At 42.4% G+C, this 22,466-nt stretch overlaps 1 long non-coding RNA gene across 1 annotated transcript in view; it reads left to right on the forward strand.

The window, feature by feature from the left end:
* Positions 1-22,466, forward strand: part of LOC141252941 (uncharacterized) — a 47,792-nt gene that overhangs the window by 13,759 nt on the left and 11,567 nt on the right. The window contains exons 2-3 of the long non-coding RNA XR_012314159.1: positions 2,705-2,788; positions 2,875-2,997. This is a non-coding gene — a long non-coding RNA (uncharacterized lncRNA). The remainder of the gene's footprint in view (positions 1-2,704; positions 2,789-2,874; positions 2,998-22,466) is intronic.

The raw sequence follows: 22,466 nt of genomic DNA on the forward strand, positions 1-22,466 counted from the left end.
CCTGGAAAAAATAAATATGTACTGTAAATAGTCTCTTCACAAAGGAAGAGAATAAGGACTACATGAACACTGGATGAAACAACCATATTAATATACAGTACAGACCAAAAGTTTGGACACACCTTCTCATTTAACGATTTTTCTGTATTTTCATGACTTTGAAAATTGTACATTCACACTGAAGGCATCAAAACTATGAATTAACACATGTGGAATTATATACTTAACAAAAAAGTGTGAAACAACTGAAAACATGTCTTATATTCTAGGTTCTTCAAAGTAGCCACCTTTTGCTTTGATGACTGCTTTGCACACTCTTGGCATTCTCTTGATGAGCTTCAAGAGGTAGTTACCGGAAATGGTTTTCACTTCACGGGTGTGCCCTGTCAGGTTTAATAAGTGGGATTTATTCCCAGAGATGCTTAGCACTTGTTGGCCCTTTTTTCTTCACTCTGCGGTCCAGCTCACCCCAAACCATCACCATTGGGTCTGGTGACTGTGGAGGCCAGATCATCTAGTGTAGCACCCCATCACTCTCTTTCTTGGTCAAATAGCCTTTACACAGCCTGGAGGTGTGTTTGGGGTCATAGTCCTGTTGAAAAATAAATGATGGTCCAACTAAACGCAAACCGGATGTGGTAGCCATGCTGGTTAAGTATGCCTTCAATTTTGAATAAATCCCCAAGAGTGTCACCAGCAAAGCACCCCCACACCATCACACCTCCTCCTCCATGCTTCACGGTGGGAACCAGGCATGTAGAGTCCATCCGTTCACCTTTTCTGCGTCGCACAAAGACACGGTGGTTGGAACCAAAGATCTCAAATTTGGACTCATCAGACCAAAGCACAGATTTCTACTGGTCTAATGTCCATTCCTTGTGTTCTTTAGTGCAAACAAGTCTCTTCTGCTTGTTGCCTGTCCTTAGCAGTGGTTTCCTAGCAGCTATTTTACCATGAAGGCCTGCTGCACAAAGTCTCCTCTTAACAGTTGTTATAGAGATGTGTCTGCTGCTAGAACTCTGTGTGGCATTGACCTGGTCTCTAATCTGAGCTGCTGTTAACCTGCGATTTCTGAGGCTGGTGACTCGGATAAACTTATCCTCAGAAGCAGAGGTGACTCTTGGTCTTCCTTTCCTGGGGCGGTCCTCATGTGAGCCAGTTTCTTTGTAACGCTTGATGGTTTTTGCAACTGCACTAGGGGACACTTTCAAAGTTTTCCCAATTTTTCGGACTGACTGACCTTCATTTCTTAAAGTAATGATGGCCACTCGTTTTTCTTTACTTTGCAGCTTTCTTCTTGCCATAATACAAATTCTAACAGTCTATTCAGTAGGACTATCAGCTGTGTATCCACCTGACTTCTGCACAACACAACTGATGGTCCCAACCCATTTATAAGGCAAGAAATCCCACTTATTAAACCTGACAGGGCACACCTGTGAAGTGAAAACCATTTCCGGTGACTACCTCTTGAAGCTCATTAAGTGAATGCCAAGAGTGTGCAAAGCAATCATCAAAGCAAAAGGTGGCTACTTTGAAGAACCTAGAATATAAGACATATTTTCAGTTGTTTCACACTTTTTTGTTAAGTATATAATTCCACATGTGTTAATTCATAGTTTTGATGCCTTCAGTGTGAATGTACAATTTTCATAGTCATGAAAATGCAGAAAAGTCTTTAAATGAGAAGGTGTGTCCAAACTTTTGGTCTGTACTGTATAATGTATATATTCACATACCCTTAAGAACTTTGTCACAAAGGGAAAGAATAAAACCAAAAGATTAGACTTTTTAACATATCATGAGCAGCCTTAAATAAGAAACAAAAACTGGGACTGAGTCCTTATAAAATATTGCAAAATTGGAAATGTAAATATTTAGTTAAAAAATTCTAAAAAAAAATAAAATAATAATAATGAACTTGAAATGAATATCCCTGGGGATTCATAAAAATGAACTTACCAAGCAATGTGTCATACACTAAAAACACAAATATCATACCAAGTGCACACATTGATACAATATTAATATAGGTTACAAAACAACTTATTTAGAAATAGTTTCTAGATTATATGATAAACAATTCTACAATATATAATGCCTGCTCCTAAATTGTAATCTGTTTTCAATTCCATCTTTTTATTTGATGTGTTTAATTGCTTTTGCATCATTTGTATACTTTTTTCTATGTTTAAATTTACCATGAAACAAATATTAACAATTATTCATATTTACAAAGTTGGAATCTCTTTCCCACCAGCTTGTCTCAGAGACCTTCATGCCTCCTAGCCCTGGAGAGTGCTCCGAATCATATTTATTTCCAAAGAACAAGCAGAAGATGAGAGTTAAATCAGTGGGAACAAAACAAGAATCTTGATCTCATTCCAACCAGTATTGGACACAAATAGCACAAATACTCCCATTCTGAACTGGCCTTTGGTAAAAAATTTAGTGTCTCATGTTAGGGCTCTGTGGTAGAAATTAAATACTGAGAAAACAGACATATTCTTGTTCCCAGCCTACAGGTTAAACCTTATAGACAGGTTTTTTTTTTTGTGAATATCTCCAGACTACCATATGAAGGAAGGGTCACACTTGGCTGGGCCACAAAAGAGGGTGGGATACATTTGCTTTCAACCAACTGTTAATAAATGCTTTTTCTGTTGGCCTGTCATTTATCAGGAATATTTTTTTCTTCTTACAGATTCCTGACTTCCCAGAAAGTCTCTTTAATCTTGGCACAGGGCAATGCTGCAGGCTGACATGAAAAGTCTACTTAGTTTTAAAGGTTAGTTTGTTTTATTTAGGTTCTTTCAGAAGAGTAGATAATGTCAAAAAAACGTGTATTCACTATCATTTTTTTTTTCATGTCAGGTATCAGTTAAATGATGAAGTTAATAATCTGCCTAATGATCAATGTGTCCTTTTTGCAAAGATTCAAAAACTTCAAAAAAGTTTTATTCTTCTTTACAAATATTATCCACTTCTTAAAAGCAAGTAAGTAATTAATCGTTAATGAAACTACATTATAAGAAATGTATGCACACAAAGAATATTGTGGATTATAACACCCACAGAAAGTCAAAACACCCCATATTATAACACCCACAGAAAAGCACATTAATTCCATTTATAGAAAATGTGATGAATAAAAGAGTATATTGATTAAAGGGGTAATGTGTTGAATTTAAATAAGTTACGGTAATATGTATTTTTAAGGTACATATAAGTCATATGTAGGACAATGATCAGGAGTGTTGTGTTTGAAGAGAATCTGGTACTTGCTTAAAAAATCTTTAGCTAACGGCTTTGTAAAGCTCCAGTGATTTTTCCACTGTTTTCCATTTTGCACTGCATGACTCCATTGCAGAGATATTCACATTTCTCTCCTATAGAGCGCATTATGTGAAATTTCTGCTTGCAATCCAACTGGGCATTTCCTCATAGGCTTTTCTGGGTGCTTCCTTCCCAGATGCTGCCAATCGCAGCTCAGAAGCTAATAGACTGCTTCATAAGCTGCTGAACTGTGATTGGCAGCATCTCAGAGGGAGGGAGGGAGAGAGGGTCGAAAGTACATGCTCAGTTGGTCTGAAAACAGAAATTTCACAAAATGCATTCCAGAAGAAAAAAATGTGAATATCTTGGCAATGTAGTGATGCAGAGAAAAACTCAGGTTCACGTGAGTTCAGTGATTTTGTAAGGTATTAACTTAAGTGATAATACCTCTTTAAATAGCCTGCTGAAAAATCTGTAAGAGGTACCCCTTCTCTGCATGAAATTTATAATACTTGTATTGTTGCATTATTAGGCTTCAAAAAAATCCAAAACGTGATGTCACTGTGCTAAAGTAATTCTCAGAAACAGAATAATGTACAATGATATCACACCACAGAGATACTTAAAGGTGGGTGGTTCGATACCTTTGAAGCCCTTTATAAAACCAATATTTAAGCCCTAAGGATTTTTGTAATTAGTTTTATTATTAAATTCCATACCCTTCTCCTTATCCAGCTATTTCCTATATATATATATTTTTTTACTTTACATCCTGTGATATTTTGTTTGTGAGGTGTCTCAAATGGCACATCACAGAAGGCTGGGGCTCCATTCACTTCTCTGCAATGTCACTCATCCCTCCCAATACAGGGAATAATTCGGGGGCGGTGCTGCTATCATTTACCACAGCTACTGTCACCGCCATCCTCTGATAACATACTGGTTCAGTGAAGGTGATCACGAAGTGACAGCATCTTCAGTCACTGGCGCCATCACAGTCACTGCTACTAACACAGTAGTGCCTTTCCCTGAAACAAATTGCCATTAGGTCACAATGATAAAAGCAGTGTGACACCAGCGCTGCCCCCTGATGATGACTTATTCCAGGGAAAGAGTCTGCCATGTTAGAAGCAGTGACAGTGATGGCGGCGGTGGTGATTGAAGATGTGGTCATTACTCAATCACCTCCACTGCACCTGGATGTTATTAGGGTATAGAGATGACAGTAGCTGTGGTAAATACCCGCACTACTGTCCCCTAATAATGCTCTGTTTCAGCAGGGACACTGATAGACACTGCAAAGAAGTGAGTGCAGCCCCAGCCTCCTGTGACATCCCATTTGAGACTGCTCTCCAGCAAAATGTCACAGGAAGTAAAGTTAAAAAAAATTTATAGGAAATAGCAGGATAGCGAAAAGTGTAGGGAATTTAATAGTGAAGAAAATTACAAAAAAAGCTTAGGGTTTAAATATAGGTATTTATAAAGGGCTTTATAAATATTGGACCACCCCTGCAACACAGTGGAGTCACATTGCAAGGATGATGCACAGTTAATATACATGATGATACAGTACCAAAATAAAAGGGAGAATGTACATCAGTATGTCACAAGACTGGAATAACAGACACAGTGATGTTTCAGTACTTAGATGATAAATGCCATTAAGTCATAGGAAAGGTTACTGTTCAGTGATGTCACAGCACATGGACAATAAATTACAAGAACCACAGTGATCTCACAGTGCAAAGTTAATTAACAAAGTAATTTCACAGAATTAAATTAATGAATTTAGTGGGAGGATAATAAAAAATTATATCATAGTACAGAGATTATAAATACTTATGAAAGATTTTCTAATATGCATATTGGCCACTGGGTTCCTTCAGGTCCCATAGCTCAGGAGCAAATGCCGCCTCTGCAACTCTAATGGCTTGTTCACACATTGCCTTTTTGCTGCGTTTTCCCCTGCACATTTTTGCCACGGAAAAAATGCAGCATTTTACAGTATCAGTACAGTGAATAAGATTTCTGAAAACTTGTACATACTCCTAAGTTTTTTTGCTATTGATCTCTTATTAAGTTGCCAGACGCTTATTGTCTAAGGCTGGCTGAGTCTCTTAATGGACCTGAAAACTATCACCCAAGTGACCTATAAACATATGCATTCTGATTGCCCAAATATAAAACTTTAGTATCAAAGGTAGAGACAACTAAGAGGATTCTAATCTTTACCTGAAATAATTCCATAAGTATAGGGCATGCAAACAAAAATGCTGGTAAAGGTTTTAAAGCAGTTGTTCAGTACTTTATATTGAGGGCCTGTCCTTAGAATAGGTCATCAATATCACATTGGTGAGGTTATGACACCTGGCACCCCTAACATTAAGTAGTTCTAAGCAACTGCGGCAACCAGAAGTGATCAGTTGCAAAGTGGAACTACATCACTCCATCAAGCGTATAGTGGCCAAGCGGGGTACTGCAGATACATGTCTAATCAAATGAATAATGTATGTGTAGTACCCAGCCAAACCTACTATACTGTTGATGGAATTAAGTCTGCATGAGCAGTTATGCTTTATGCTCTGCCCACAGTAGGGTGGAGCAAAGTGCGCCTTCACGAGCCAACAATGTCTCTGCGCAGGCATGAGATTTCATTCTGCTATGTAGATAATACAGAATGTGTCATCTACATCAATAAAAGCTGGAGGGTAGTGATTACCAGCGGAGAGGAGGGACAGACGCCACAGCAATAATGCTCATCGGACCAGACCATCTGGATCTGCATACAGCGCGGGTGCAATTCAAAACATTTTTTTGGGAGGCGTATACAGAGGGAGACAAGGGATAATATACAACTTTGTAGAATTGAGCTGATAAAGGTAGTGGTATTTGTTCATATATAAAAAAACTGATGGCAGGTTCACTTTAAGCTTTGCAAAAGATTACTTGCGGCCACCAGTTGGCGGTGGTGCCAAGTGTCGCACCCCCACTAATCTGCTATTGATGATAGGCCAGTGATATAAAGTACAACCCCTTTAAGGATAATACCAAAATTAAAGTTTATACATAATGAATATACTAGACATCATGACTACTTAACTCCTTAGGGCTTCGCAAGCTACTAGTTTAGATTACTCACATTAAAAATGTACTTTGTCCACTGAACCTCATATTAGAATGACACTATTATGCAGAGATCACTTTTCAGTTCCCATCTCATAATCAGCATAGCTAGAATAACACAAATCACATAATCACACCATGATGTTCACAGCTCACTTCCTCTCCCTCTCTGCACAATGACCACATCACAGGTCACAGAACATGGGTTAAAAACACTTTCATACAAGTCAATGGAAATCTTCTTTCTATTATTTTACATGGTTTATGTGACATCTGTAAATCATATTTAAAAATGCTGCTAGTAGCTCTGGCAAGATATTTTACAATGAAAATAAAATAAAAAAAAACCCTACAATCAGAATTAGAAACAGGATAGAAAAAATAATAAATATTAGTGTCTGATTTTAATTTGGTAAACATTTTATGAACTCCAACGCTTTAATTAAGAGCTGCATTAATCATAGATTATTTTACAATTTGTTAGAAAATTGCTTTTAAATAAGTAGGTATAAATGCAATTAAAGGAGCTCCAAAGAAGAGCTACATCAATAAAAACAGTAATTAATGAGTCAATGGTACGGCAATAGCATTTGGTTACACACTACAAATACAAACCAGAAACTCACATTATCAAACGCACAACAGACTCCGTCGTAACAATAGGTAAATATTCTATTCATGAAAATAATCGGGAATATCTCAAATTGATATGAATGCATGAAACATGATGCCTATTTTCAAAGCATGCACAATATGTAGGGAATCTGACCTCAATAATAAAAAATATTGTATACCTCTGGAAAGAAGTGCTGGAGACTCCTTAAGTCAGAAACAGAATTCCCAGAAGATAGAACAATACTAATAAAATGCAAAGATTTTTGTTAAAGATAGAATTGAAAGTCAAAATTATTGTTCTAGCCAGAACGGCACATCATTTGTAAAGAAAATAAAATTACTCCAAGACAGTTCACTAGTTTCAAGTTATTTTTTAACCGTATCACTCCTCTTTTTCTGATCAGCAGTACATCCTGTCTCAACAAAATGTGTCTCTGCTGGTAATTCTGTTTCTTCTTTACTGGGGATTTCTCATGGGAAAAATATCAACAAATAAAAACCATGTGTAGCATTCCAGTAATAGCATCCCCAACATTTCATAGTAAAACATACACGGCTACAATAATACAGCCAGCGTCTGATTCATGTTCTCGTGGTTTAGGCAGCACAAAGCTTTGACAGGTTCCCTTTATGTGCACTTGCAACAAAAAGCACCACATTAAAAGTTTTTTTTTTCTTCATGGAAAACTCTATCATGCATTTCAAAATGTTAAGTTTTGACTAATGTTAAGTATAAAATCATGCAATATTAGGTTTTAGATACCAGTTTTTATATGACAGGTTCCCTTTAATACACATATCATTCATATATTTATATCTATCGTTCATCTATCTGTCTTTCTACCTATCTACATATTTATTTCCATTTTTTTAAAGCATTCTTACTTTGCAGCATTTATTCCACACCTAGGTAAGCAAGAGAGGGACCATAAGTGTTTCAAAAACCCCAGAATAAAGCATAGTTGGAACACAATGTGATGACTAAAAAAGGTGAATACTTTATTTGAATATTTAAAAAGACACATATAGTATAAATTGCATATGTAAACAGACATAACATGGGCATATGAGGCAACAGAGGGTAGATAGAGACACAGTTGGTATCAAATTTACACTGGACCTATAATAGGTCACATAGTTCAACCCATACAATGCATTGATCACAACAAAAGTGTGCAGGAAAAGTTATAGTAACATAAATCATATGACTTGTATCAGGTCAAATATAGACAGTCCTCAAAAATCCTGCAGCACACAGAAAATACAAGTATTACATGGATAAGGTTAAATAAGACATACTTAGTGAAGGTAAAAGGATAAGCAGCAGTGCCAGGGGAAGCCCCGACACGTGTTTCCATACTTCCTCAGGGGCCAATAGCGACGCGTGGCGCCACACAGCAGCGGACATTGGTGACAGCGGCACGGTCTCAGGCAGAGTCAAGGAAGAGGGGAACTCCCCCACTGACGTCACATGTTCCGGGACGCCGCCCATCCGAGACCGTGGCATCCGGCGCATGCGCACATGGTCAGCCCATAGATACCAGTCTTGGACATGTAGAGAATAGATATGGAGCAAAACAAGAACTACTCCACAACAAAGGGACAGGCAAACATCATATTCATAATGTGACAGTGTTCACAATGCACTATTTAAACCACACATATGATGCACAGCAGGTCACATTACAATGAATGTCCATAATATGAATAGGTGTCCATGTCCGCTTGTTTTCCTTAAAGGAGAAGGGTTCCATTCAAATCCAAATTGGTTGTCAACCAAAAAGTAGTCAGGTTCTCCTCCAACTATTAATAGAGCTCCAAATATAGAGAGAGGCTGGGGGAAAAAAAGTGAGTTAAAACAGGGATAAAAAATAACAAACACACACTTAATAAAAGACAAACTGAAAGGAGAGATATGGGGCAGAAACACAGAGATAAATCGATCAAATTTTGATTAATCATACTTAAAACAGTATGTACGGGAGGGGTCACCGGGAGGTCATAAACATCCAGGTAGGGGGATTTATATAGATCATGCAATGGGCAATCACAAAGAGAAGTCAAACAACTACACTTAACCTGATAGGTAAGTCCTATAAATAATCATTTATCCGAGGACATGGGTCATACCCCGAGGGTACCCCCGTCCAAAGACGAAATGGTACGGAAGGAGCAGGTGACCGCCACATAGTTAGAGGAAGGGGAAAAAACTCAATTGTTCATTCTGGCCCGCTGGTGACATAGTTCCCAGTCTATAGATCAAACCGCATTCTAATTTGGCCAATGCCTTCTTTGCATCACCTCCTCTTATGCCCAAATGGACCTGATCAATGCCGCAGACCTGCAGACTTTTGGGATCGCAATGATGATATTGCTTAAAATGTCTTGGCAGGGTCAAAAATGATGATATGTCCTCCACCTCCCCAGCTCCAAGAATATCCAACACATGCTCCCTCACGCGTCTCCTCAATTTCCTAGACGTGAGCCCCACGTAGATGAGCCCACATCCACAGGTGGCATGATAGATGACCCCAACACTGCTGCAGGAAATGTGTTGCCTGATATCAAAAACTTTCGTGCCATCCGCATTGTGAAATGTTTTAGTCCTGACTATATTTCTGCAGGAGAGGCAGGATCCGCAAGGATAGCAGCCCCATTTGGGGTTACCGATATTAAAGGGCAGAACATTCTGGCGCACATAATAACTGTGCACCAGAGTATCTCTGAGGCTCCTGCCCCTTCTCGCAGTCATAAGAGGACGATCAGGTAAAAACTCCCGGAGGCTTGGGTCAGTTTTTAGGACCTGCCAGTGTCTTTCGAGGATACCCCTGATAGCGTGCCACTGATTGTTAAATGTGGATATACATCTCACCACGGGTCGGCTTATAGGTCCTGGAGGTGGCTTAGGTACAAACAACTCTTGTCTGGAGGTTCGCTTCACTCTCTGGTGGCCCCTTTTAATGCTACGATTGCTGTAGCCTCTCCCGCATGTCCACTGCACACTCATTAAAATCCACATCATCAGAGCAAATGCGTCAAAGAAGTAAAAATTGTCCTGTGGGTACTGCGCTAATTGTAGATCTTGTGTGTGCAGATGAGGCGCGCAGGAGAGAATTGACCGAGGTCTCCTTCCTGAATATGGTCATGCCCACCCCACCATCCTCATGAATTGAATTCTTGATGTCCAAGAAGTCAATGCTTTGCAAATGATGCTTATAAGTGAGGTTGATGTTGTAGTCATTCACACTCAAGAAGGAGACAAGCTTCTTCAGCTCGGGAACCGATCTATCCCAAATAATGAGAATATCATCAATATAGCGGAGCCAGCACTGCGCATGGGCCGCGGCCGGAGCCCCGCCACCGAAAGTCTCCCTCTCCCAGTATCCGAGAAAGAGGTTTGCGTATGATGGGGGGCAGGCCGCGCCCATCGCAGTGCCCCTCCTCTGTTGGTAGAACCGGTACCCGAACAGGAAGAAGTTATGCTTAAGTACAAACTCTAATAGGGTAAGAACCAGAGAGCAGAGCGATGTCTCCAGGCTACTCATCTCCAAGAAGTACTTCACCGCCCTCAATCCATGATGGTGTTCAATACGGGCATAGAGGGCCTCCACGTCAACGGCAACCAGCGATACCCCACCCTTCAGTGTAAGCCCATCTAACAGCCGCAGGACGTCCGAAGTGTCCCTGACATAGGAGGGCAGCGTCTCAATGAGTGGATGTAAATAATATTCAATAAACTTACATGTCATATCACACAGCCCTCCAATGCCAGAGAAAATCGGACGACATGGCTGAGTCAGTGGGTTTTTATGAATCTTTGGTAATAAGTAGAAGGTGGGGATCACCGGGGCCTTGACAAGGAGGCCCTCCAACACCTTTTTAGTAATGACACCCATATCAAGGGCATCCTCGAGAACACAGGCAAGTTCCATAGAAAACGGGATCATGGGATTGGAATGAAGTTGTTCATAATATGATTTATTGCGCAATTGGCCCATCACCTCTTTCTCATACATATCCGACGGCCAGATAACGACGTTTCCCCCCTTATCGGCCGGTTTACACGTTCTCTGATGGGCGGCGTCCCGGAACATGTGATGTCAGTGGGGGAGTTTCCCTCTTCCTGGACGCCGCCTGAGACCGTGCCGCTGTCACCAATGTCCGCTGCTGCGCGCCACCATGCGCCTCTATTGATCAGTACCCACTTGCTCTTTATAGGGCTCATATATATAAGAGGCCCTGTATCCACACACACCCCACCACTGACCCCTGAGGAAGTACGGAAACACGTGTCGGGGCTTCCCCTGGCACTGCTGCTTATCCTTTTACCTTCACTAAGTATGTCTTATTTAACCTTATCCATGAGATACTTGTATTTTCTGTGTGTTGCAGGATTTTTGATGACTGTTGTAATGCAGCGCCTTGCTGCATTGCTAAAATGTCCAGGGGGTGTGTTCTATCTGATCATGTGCCTCCCCTCAGGTGACTGATCACATGACTGTGACATCATCACATGTCCTATGTGCACAAACTGATATATAAACCCTGGTAGTTTTGAAACAGGTGTGAAAGGCATGAGGCCTGATCCCTGTGTGTGGGACACCATTAGCCTGGAGAGGCTGGAAGAGAGAGGCCTGGTGAGGCCTGGTGAGGCAAGAGGCTAAATCCCTGTGTTTGGGACGCAGTAGCCCTGGAAGGCACGTGGCTTGGAGACCACGGCTGGGAAGCCTTAAAGCCACAGCTGTGGCAGAACAGAGCTGAGAGAAGCAGCTAAGACCCAGCAAAGGTAAAAATGGTTCTTTATATGGACATTGATGTTGTACCTTGCTGAAGTCTGTATCTAAAACCAAGCGGGCATGTCTGCCATTGGAAAGGTCTCCTGGATGTTATGTGTATAACCATGCCGGTGAGCCACTGCGATGGACTATGTTATGTGCAGTTATGAAGTGTAATAAACTGTTGGATGTCGTGTTTTCAGAAAACGTGGCTGTGTGCTTTAATTAACCCCGTGAAGCGAGTGTCCCCTAGCTTGATGAATAGAGCTACCTTACATGTGGTTCGAGAATGCGGCCAACTGCAGCCCAGTTGCTAGGGGCAACTGCAGCCTGGTTACTAGGAGCAACTGCAGCCCGGTTGCTAGGGGCAACTGCAGCCCGGTTGCTAGGGGTAACGGCACAGGACGACGAGTGTGGATACAAGCATCTTGCTGTGACTCGGCGGGGTCACAAAGATTAAAGCATCTTGCTGTGACTCGGCGGGGTCACAAAGATTAAAGCATCTTGCTGTGACTCGGCAGGGGTTACGAAAATTGTCGTCGCACTCAAACCTGGTTTTCTGTGGCTCGGCGGGGCCACGAAAATTTTCCGGGGAGAGCAGTGTGTGTGAATAGTGTACCGCGATGGCTGTGAACGGAGCAGCAAAAGAAAATGAAGCTTTTGAGCAGTTAAAGTGCCGGTTAAAACCGCAGCAGGAATGTGAGAAACGTCTACAGGACATGGTGGAGGAACCGCAGGAGCTGTGGGCACATTATAGAATGGCGGCAGTGGACCATTCTGTGGACTCTCTGGGGGCAACAGTATGTCCCAGAGTGCCCAGGGAGGTGGTAATAGATGTTGTGAACTGAGTCCTAAGATTATTGTTGATTTTTTCCATAAAAATTCTCCTACAGGTGTGGGTGTCCAAAAGGGGGCAAAGTCTCAAAAGGGGGCGGATTTCCAAAAGAGCGTGGAGTATAGAAAACCAAAATTTGTTACTGGTTGTGGGTTGGTACCGCCTAAAAATGACAATTTGACCGTTGATAACGGGGTAACTCCAGTAGAAGGGGTTGACGTCAAAGTGGGAGGTGACTTATTGGTCCACGACGCCATGGGGAGTAACACAGACCCCGTAGCTGACGGTGACACTTTGAAAGTAGGAGGAGAGTTCAGTCAGGAGGAGCTAAATGAGGAGAGAACGTCCCCCTCTCGTCATAGACGGCGCAAGGGCCACAAAAAGGTTGCTCCTATAGTCTTTGCTGCAAGTGAAAATAAAGAAAATGTAGTACTGTGTGCCTTTTTTTCAAATGTGGATCCTCCTTTAGAGGCAGAAGAGGAGGTGATGTTGCCAGTAGCAACCTCTGATACAGCACTGAGACAGAAGGATCAGGATCTGATAGCCATGAAAGAGGAGGCGGCCAGTCATGACTAAGAGCTGGAGCCTACCAGGCAGCAGTGTCAGAGTGACGTGCAGCAACTATGGGAAAACCTGGAGTCTGAACGGCAGAAAATATACCAGGTTGTGAGGAACTTACAGCAAGAACTGGAGGAAAGCAATGAGGAAGTTAACCAATGGAAGGAAATGTTCCAGGGAATTAAGGGGGACCGCCGCAAAACCAAGGAGGAGGTTTTGCAGTTGAAACTTGAGAAGGAGGCGCTGCAGGATGAAGTTTCTGGGCGTGAATAAAACCTAGAACGACTGCGCGAACAGTTCAACCGGGAGCTGTGTGAATCCAAGAAGGAATGTAGTGAACACTAGAGATGAGCGTTGTTCTACTCGAACTGTTCGTCAATCTCAAATTCGAGCTGTTTTGGGCGGTGTTCGAGCCGTTCGGCGAACACGAACAATTTGAGAAAAATTCGGCTGTTCGAGGTTATGTTCGATAACTGTTCGTGCACCAAAATCATAACTGGATTTTTTCTCAGTAATGATGAAAATTAATGTTAATACGCAGTTTGAGTGTACAGCGGGGTGGGGGGAGGGGCAGGGGATGGATCTCTGCAGGATCAATGAAGATCTCCATTTTTTTTTTCTCTTTCCCGCATTTACAGTGGGGAGGTGCAATCTGTCAGCCTATCAGCAGCGCACACACGGAGCGAAGTGCTTTTTTTCACACAAGCAAGGGCATGTGTCATTGGCAGTGTATGTCACATGTCCTTGCCCTATAAGACCAAGCCATTTTCCCCGTCGCCACCATTTTCTCACTGCTGCAGCTGCGTGTTAGACGGCACCGCTGTTGCTGTGTGCGCTATACCTTGTTAATTTCAAGCCAATTTTCGTACAAATCTACAGATAGCTTGGGAGTAGGGAATAGTTGTGATTGCAGTCCTTTTAAGGACTAGGTTACAGCATTTCCTACGACTTTTATCAGGCAGGTCTGTGCTCTTAAATAGATAGATTGTGGGAGTAAAGACTAATTGTAATTGGAGTCCTTTTCAGGACTAGGTTACATCAGTTCCTATCAGTTTTTGCCAGGCAGGTCTCTGCCAGTGCTGTGCAAGTTTTTTTCACAGCATTTGGCTGAATCTAGCAAAGCTAATCATTTTTGGCCTATTGCAGAGTGTGTTAGTCAGTGGAGTAGCCTATCTGTGTTGCAAGATATACCACCTGTGTATAGAATACCAATTTTTTTACTGCACCTAGTGAAGTAAAATCTTTTGGGCATAGCATCATTCTATTAGTCCATCTATACTGACCTCCATCAGGTTGCAAATTGAATATAATTTTTTTCTGCATCTAGCTCTGAAAAAATATTGGGCTTCTAGCTGTGTGTGGGACTTGTTGTATTAGTCCATCTATACTGACCTCCATCAGGTTGCAAACTGAATATATTTTTTTCTGCATCTACCTCTGAAAAAATATTGGGCTTCTAGCTGTGTGTGGGACTTGTTCTATTAATCCATCTATACAGACCTCCATCAGGTTGCAAACTGAATATATTTTTTTCTGCATCTACCTCTGAAAAAATATTGGGCTTCTAGCTGTGTGTGGGACTTGTTGTATTAGTCCATCTATACTGACCTCCATCAGGTTGCAAACTGAATATATTTTTTTCTGCATCTACCTCTGAAAAAATATTGGGCTTCTAGCTGTGTGTGGGACTTGTTCTATTAATCCATCTATACAGACCTCCATCAGGTTGCAAACTGAATATATTTTTTTCTGCATCTACCTCTGAAAAAATATTGGGCTTCTAGCTGTGTGTGGGACTTGTTGTATTAGTCCATCTATACTGACCTCCATCAGGTTGCAAACTGAATATATTTTTTTCTGCATCTACCTCTGAAAAAATATTGGGCTTCTAGCTGTGTGTGGGACTTGTTCTATTAATCCATCTATACAGACCTCCATCAGGTTGCAAACTGAATATATTTTTTTCTGCATCTACCTCTGAAAAAATATGTGGCCTTCTAGCAGTGTGTGGGACTTTCTCTATTAGTCCATCTATACTGACCTCCATCAGGTTGCAAACTGAATACAAATTTTTTCTGCATCTAGCTCTGAAAAAATATTTGGCCTTCTAGCAGTTTGTGGGACTTTCTCTATTAGTCCATCTATACTGACCTCCATGAGGTTGCAAATTAAAAATAATTTTTATCTGCATCTACAGTACCTCTGAAAAAATATTTGGGCGTCTAGCTGTGTGTGGGACTTGTTCTATTAGTCCATCTATACTGACCTCCATCAGGTTGCAAATTGAATATAATTTTTATCTGCATCTAGCTCTGAAAAAATATTTGGCCTTCTAGCAGTGTGTGGGACTTTCTCTATTAGTCCATCTATACTGACCTCCATCAGGTTGCAAATTGAATATAATTTTTATCTGCATCTAGCTCTGAAAAAATATTTGGCCTTCTAGCAGTGTGTGGGACTTTCTCTATTAGTCCATCTATACTGACCTCCATCAGGTTGCAAATTAAAAATAATTTTTATCTGCATCTACCTCTGGAAAAATATTTGGGCTTCTAGCTGTGTGTGGGACTTGTTCTATTACTCCATCTATACTGACCTCCATCAGGTTGCAAACTGAATATATTTTTTTCTGCATCTAACTCTGAAAAAATATTGGGCTTCTAGCTGTGTGTGGGACTTGTTGTATTAGTAAATCTATACTGACCTCCATCAGGTTGCAAATTAAAAATAATTTTTATCTGCATCTACAGTACCTCTGAAAAAATATTTGGGCTTCTAGCTGTGTGTGGGACTTGTTCTATTAGTCCATCTATACTGACCTCCATCAGGTTGCAAATTGAATATAATTTTTATCTGCATCTAGCTCTGAAAAAATATTTGGCCTTCTAGCAGTGTGTGGGACTTTCTCTATTAGTCCATCTATACTGACCTCCATCAGGTTGCAAATTAAAAATAATTTTTATCTGCATCTACAGTACCTCTGAAAAAATATTTGGGCTTCTAGCTGTGTGTGGGACTTGTTCTATTAGTCCATCTATACTGACCTCCATCAGGTTGCAAATTGAATATAATTTTTATCTGCATCTAGCTCTGAAAAAATATTTGGCCTTCTAGCAGTGTGTGGGACTTTCTCTATTAGTCCATCTATACTGACCTCCATCAGGTTGCAAATTGAATATAATTTTTATCTGCATCTAGCTCTGAAAAAATATTTGGCCTTCTAGCAGTGTGTGGGACTTTCTCTATTAGTCCATCTATACTGACCTCCATCAGGTTGCAAATTAAAAATAATTTTTATCTGCATCTACCTCTGAAAAAATATTTGGGCTTCTAGCTGTGTGTGGGACTTGTTCTATTACTCCATCTATACTGACCTCCATCAGGTTGCAAACTGAATATATTTTTTTCTGCATCTACCTCTGAAAAAATATTGGGCTTCTAGCTGTGTGTGGGACTTGTTGTATTAGTCCATCTATACTGACCTCCATCAGGTTGCAAATTAAAAATAATTTTTAGCTGCATCTACAGTACCTCTGAAAAAATATTTGGGCTTCTAGCTGTGTGTGGGACTTGTTCTATTAGTCCATCTATACTGACCTCCATCAGGTTGCAAATTAAAAATAATTTTTATCTGCATCTAGCTCTGAAAAAATATTTGGCCTTCTAGCAGTGTGTGGGACTTTCTCTATTAGTCCATCTATACTGACCTCCATCAGGTTGCAAATTAAAAATAATTTTTATCTGCAACTACCTCTGAAAAAATATTTGGGCTTCTAGCTGTGTGTGGGACTTGTTCTATTAATCCATCTATACAGACCTCCATCAGGTTGCAAACTGAATATAATTTTTTTCTGCATCTAGCTCTGAAAAAATATTTGGCCTTCTAGCAGTGTGTGGAACTTGTTCTATTAGTCCACCTATACTGACCTCCATCAGGTTGCAAATTCAAAATAATTTTTTGTCTGCATCTAGCTCTGAAAAAATATTTGGCCTTCTAGCAGTGTGTGGGACTTTCTCTATTAGTCCATTTATACTGACCTCCATCATTTTGCAAACTGAATATATTTTTTTCCTGCATCTACCTCTGAAAAAATATTGGGCTTGTAGCTGTGTGTGGGACTTGTTCTATTAATCCATCTATACAGACCTCCATCAGGTTGCAAACTGAATAAAAATTTTTTCTGCATCTACCTCTGAAAAAATATTTGGGCTTCTAGCTGTGTGTGGGACTTATTCTATTAGTCCATCTATATTGACCTCCATCAGGTTGCAAATTGAATATAATTTTTTTCTGCATCTAACCCAGCCAATAGTTTTGGCCTAATACCACAGTTTGGCCACTCAGCTCTGCTCGGTTCCCATCCATTGTTTTTTTGTGCAAACAACTCCAGAGTTGTGAATTAGTTAACCACCAAAATGAGTGGAAAAAATCCTGCTGCTGGTGGAAAGGGGAATAGGCGTGTTGGGAAGGGGAAAAAAAGGTTGTGTCCGTGGGGTAGGTGTTAAAGCAACAGTAACATCTGCAGAAGAAAGACCATCTTCCAGCCAAACTAAAATGTCTACTTCTTTTAGCGGACAATGTGATAAGATCCCTTTCTTACGGCCATGCCAATCGCTACAAATTCCAGATGAGGCACAAAAACAGCAGGTGCTTCAATGGATATCAAGTGCTCCTTTAAGTGGGCTCTCCTCCACATCAACTTCAACATCACAAATACTCCAGTCCTCAAAGGTGTCACCCCAATCGCACTTGCTTCCTCACAGCTCCCAAATCTCCAGCTGCCCGTCTGAGTATGAGGTAGAACAGATGGTTGAGTCTGCAGAGCTGTTTACTCATACTATAGCCTGGGAATCAGAGGTCGACTCCAGCGCTTCTGTGAATCCAGACGAGGAAATGATCTGCACTGATGCCCAGAATCTTTATGAGTCGGATCCAGGACCAGACGCAGAAGGTTCTGACCATAATGTAGACCCTCATTACCAAACTGTAACTCCTGTTGGTGGAGACAATGAGGAAGACGATGATAAGACTCAAATACCTGATTGGAGCGACAACTTTAGTTTTTTTGTCAGGGCAGGAACAGGTTGGCTCTGAGGACGACGGGTGTGATAACGCACAGGGTGATGATGATGAGGTTGGAGATCCCACTTACTGTCAACCCACAGTCAGCCAAGAGATGAGGTCAGCAGAGGAGGTGGAGGAAGATGCTAGTGACGACGAGGTCAGGTTGCGCCTTCCTGGACAGAAACGTAGTACTGGAAGCACGTCAACAACTGCATCCTCAAACACAACTCTGCCTCTCACCACAAGTCGTGGTGGCTCTTCAGGTCGCATGGGTGCTAAGCCTTGCATAGCCTGGGCATTTTTTCAGATCGATAAAGATGACCCAACTCGTGTTATCTGTAACATTTGTCAGCAAAAGCTAAGTAGAGGCCAAAAAATACATAGTTTGAGTACTTCATGCATGAACCGGCACATGGACATGAAGCATAAGTTGCAGTGGGAAGCTCAGTGTGCTACAATGCGGCCTAGCCGGCCGGGCCAATCACCGTCTGCCATATCTTGTGCATCCGCGGCCTCTTCATCCTCTGTGACTGGGGGGACAGCAGTCACACCTGTTTTGGGGCGCAGACCTGCCACCTCTTTACCCGCAACAGCCAGCGTGATTGGCAGGTCATCATTTTCTTTGGAGGTGGTAACACCAGCTTGTGTTGAGCGCTGTCCGACATCGATAGCACCACCTTTGGATCAAGGCAACCTAACATGTCCGCCTGCATCTTCCTCACAGACCGGCAGTTTGCCGGGGACACCCTTATCAACCCCGTCTAAGCACAATAGCCAGCCCTCGGTCCCTCAGATGTGGACAAGTAAAAGACCATTTCCTCCTAGCCATGAGAAAGCTAAGAGGTTGAATTTCACCATCTGCAAGCTCTTGGCTACAGAAATGCTGCCTTTCCGCCTGGTGGACACAGAGGATTTTCGAGACCTTATGTCCGTCGCAGTGCCCCAGTACCAGATGCCCAGTCGGCACTACTTCTCAAAGAAAGGTGTGCCTGCGCTCCAGCAGCATGTCGCACACAACATCACCGCTTCTTTGAGAAACTCTGTGTGTGACAGGGTGCATTTCACCACAGACACTTGGACGAGTAGGCATGGACAGGGGCGTTACATGTCGCTGACTGGGCACTGGGTAACTATGGTGACAGCAGGACAAGGGGCTGCTGTCCAAGTCTTGCCGTCCCCACGAGTTGTGCGTCAATCCTCTTTATGTTAAAGTTCCTCCACTGCTTCTGCCTCCTCAACCTCCTCTCGGTCTTCCACCTGCACCCAAAGCCTGTCTGGTCATGCCACAAGCTTTCTAACTGCGCATAAGGGATCCTGCACACCTCCTTACTATGCTGGCAGTAGGGCTCAATGTCATCAGGCGGTTTTTACTTTGAAATGTCTGGGAAATGTGAGTCACACAGCTGAGGAGTTGTGGTCAGCTCTGGAGAACCAATTTCATGAATGGTTGTCTCCACTGGACCTGAAACCAGGGAAGGCCGTGTGCGACAATGCTGCAAACCTGGGTGCGGCCCTTCGCCGGGGCAATGTCACACACGTGCCTTGTATGGCTCACGTGTTGAACCTGGTAGTCCAGCAATTTTTAGCCCACTATCCCAGACTAGATGGCCTTCTGCAGAGGGCACGGTCGCTGTGTGCTCACTTCCGCCGTTCGCATCTCGCAGCTCAGCGACTTACATCTCTACAGAAGTCGTTGGGCCTGCCACTTCACCGGCTAAAATGCGATGTGCCTACCCAGTGGAATTCAACTCTGCACATGTTGCAGCGACTGTGGCAGCACCGACAAGCCCTGGTGCAATACGTTCTGACGTATAGCCTGGGCCAACGAGATCCAGAGGTGGGGCAAATCACGCTGGAGGAGTGGTCTCAGATCAGAGACCTATGCACCCTTCTGCACAGTTTTGAAATGGCGACGAAGATGTTTAGTGCTGACGATGCCATTATCAGCATGACTATTCCGGTGATTTACATGCTGGAGCACATGTTAAACAGAATTCGGAGTCAGGTGATGGCACAAGAGGAGGTGGAGGAAGTAGAGGAGGAGGAGTTGTATGCGGAAGCGCTAACATCTGCAAGGTCCAGACGGTTGGCAGCACCAAGGCGGCAGGCATGTGAGGGTGGGGGAGATGGTTTTACCAGGGCGCATGGTAGCAGCCAAACTAGTGAGGAAGGTGCAGGAGCCCAGGAAGAAGTGGAGGACGAACTGATGGAAGACTCATCAGATGAGGGAGACCTTGATCACATTTCTGTTGTGCGAGGTTGGGGGGAGAGGACAGAGGAAGGAAGCATGATTGTTACCTCGCCACCAACACAACAGGGACTTGGTGCTCCTGGATGCGCAACACACATGAGTGCCTTCTTGCTGCACTACCTGCAACATGACCCTCGAATTGTGAGAATTAGAAATAATCCTGACTACTGGGTTGCCACACTGTTAGATCCCCGGTACAAAAGTAAATTTGCCGAAATTATTCCTGCCATAGAAAGGGATGCACGCATGCAGGAGTATCAGCAGAGACTGTTGCAGAATCTTACATGTGCTTTTCCACAAAACACCAGTGGTGCACGTAGTGAATCTCACAGTTCCAACTTGCCAACCGTGGGACCGTCAAGTGTTCACCACTCAAACCGTAACAGAACCACAGTATCTGCTGGTAACATCAATTTTGCGGAATCATTTCACCACTTTTTTAGCCCATCCTTTGCAAGGCCACAGGAGACAAGAAGTCTGACACATAGTCAACGCCTAGAGACGTTGGTACAGGAGTATCTCCAAGTAAACATTGAAGCCATGACTGTGTCACTGGACCCTTGCTCTTTTTGGGCTTCCAATCTGGATAAATGGCCGGAGCTAGCCACTTACGCCTTGGAGATCTTGTCAAGCCCCGCAGCCAACGTTCTGTCTGAACGTGTGTTCAGCGCTGCTGGTGGTGTGCTGACAGATAAGCGCACGCGGCTCTCCACTGATAATGTAGACAGACTCATGTTCATAAAGATGAACAAATCATGGATCCGAAATGACTTTTCTACCCCTGTGTCATCCTGGGGAGAGTAAAAGCTTGATGATTGGTTAAAATCACCCTACCAACCGTTTTAAGCTTTCAAATTACTAATCATGTTTATCTGTATCTTGGCTGGAAAATAATTTGGGCTTTGTAGCAGTGTGCAGCACTGATTCTATTAGGCCATCTATAATAAGCTCCACCAGATTTAAAATTACTAATCATGTTTATCTGTATCTTGACTGGAAAATAATTTGGGCTTTGTAGCAGTGTGCAGCACTGATCCTATTAGGCCATCTATACTAAAGCTTCACCAGATTTAAAATTAATAATAATTTTTAGCTGCATCTAGCCCGGAAAATAATTTTGGGGCTCCGAGATGCGCAAGACACATAAGTGCCTTCTTGCTGCACTACCTGCAGCATGACCCTCATATTGTCAGAATTCGAAGTAATCATGACTACTGGGTTGCCACACTCTTAGATCCCCCAAACTTTTCGATCAACCTTTTCATTTTAATAAAGACCAAAAAAATGGTCATTTTTGAAATTATAAGCATTAGCAGGTTGTTAGAAACTGAAATCAAACAGTTTTCAACTCAAAACTTTATTCTAGGTGATGTTACATTTTCACATAGGACCCCTTGTTCGAAAGGAGCTTCTGAACTCTCTCGTCCATTGAATTTGTCAGGTTTTGGATGGTTTCTGCTTCAATTGTTTTGCATGAGGACAGAATACCCTCCCAGAGCTGTTGCTTAGATGTGAACTGCCTCCCGCCATCATAGACACTCCTTTTAATGATGCTCCAAAGGTTCTGAATGGGGTAGAGGTCAGGGGAGCATGGGGGTCACACCATAAGTTTGTCCCCTTTTATGCCCATATCAGCCAGAGATGCAGATGTTTTATGTGCAGCATGAGATGGTGCATTATCATGCAAAAAAATGATCTTGCTGTGAAATACACGGTTCTTCTTCTTGAACCATGGCAGGAAGTGCTGTTTGAGAAAATCCACATACATTATGGAGTTCATCTTTAGCGCCTTCAGGGATCCTAAAGGGGCCGACAATCTCTCTCCCCATGATTCCAGCCCAAAACATTATTCCACCTCCTCCTTGTTGGCGCTGTAGCCGTGTTTGCGTGGGGTGTCCATCAACCAGCCATCCTCCACTCCATCCATCTGGACCATCGAGCGCTGCACGGCACTCATCCGTGAACAAA

Source organism: Phyllobates terribilis, unplaced genomic scaffold (genome assembly GCF_046119375.1).
Source record: "Phyllobates terribilis strain yellow unplaced genomic scaffold, ASM4611937v1 Scaffold_2__4_contigs__length_985480577, whole genome shotgun sequence".
Lineage (NCBI taxonomy): Eukaryota > Metazoa > Chordata > Amphibia > Anura > Dendrobatidae > Phyllobates > Phyllobates terribilis.